Source organism: Penaeus monodon, chromosome 30 (assembly GCF_015228065.2).
Source record: "Penaeus monodon isolate SGIC_2016 chromosome 30, NSTDA_Pmon_1, whole genome shotgun sequence".
In the NCBI taxonomy this organism is placed as follows: domain Eukaryota; kingdom Metazoa; phylum Arthropoda; class Malacostraca; order Decapoda; family Penaeidae; genus Penaeus; species Penaeus monodon.
The window spans coordinates 1816743-1817380 of NC_051415.1; positions in this window are offsets into that span (position 1 = coordinate 1816743).

Consider the following 638-nt stretch of genomic DNA (forward strand, 5'->3'; position numbering starts at 1 on the left):
ATTTAAATTTTTTATATATATATAATAAAATATATATATATTTTAAAAAATAATATAATTAAAAATAAAAAAATTATTAAAATATATAAATTTATAAAATATAATATATATTTTTTATATTATTTTTAAAATATTTTATATAAAATAATTTTTAGTATAATTTTGGGATTTTTATAAATTTTTATTTTAAATATAAATTATAAAATTTTTATATTTTTTCTTTTTAATTGAAAAAATAAAATATATAATTTTAATATATAAAAAATTTAATAATATATTATAATAAAAAAAAAATTTAAAAAAATTTTAAAAAAATATAATCTATTATATAAATTAAAAAAAAATTTATATAATTTTAAAATTTTTAATATATAAAGAAAATATATAAAATTTTTAAAAATAATATATAATAAAATTTTAAAAAATTTAAGGTATATATAATATAGATATATTTTTATATATTATTATAGTTTTTAAAATTAAAATATATATTATTTTTATATATAATATAAATTTTTAAAATATATTTTATTTTAAATTTAAAAATTTATTATATAATATATATATTTAATATTACACAACCACCACACCCCCACCACACACCCACACTCACACCATTACAATATAGGGATTTTGTA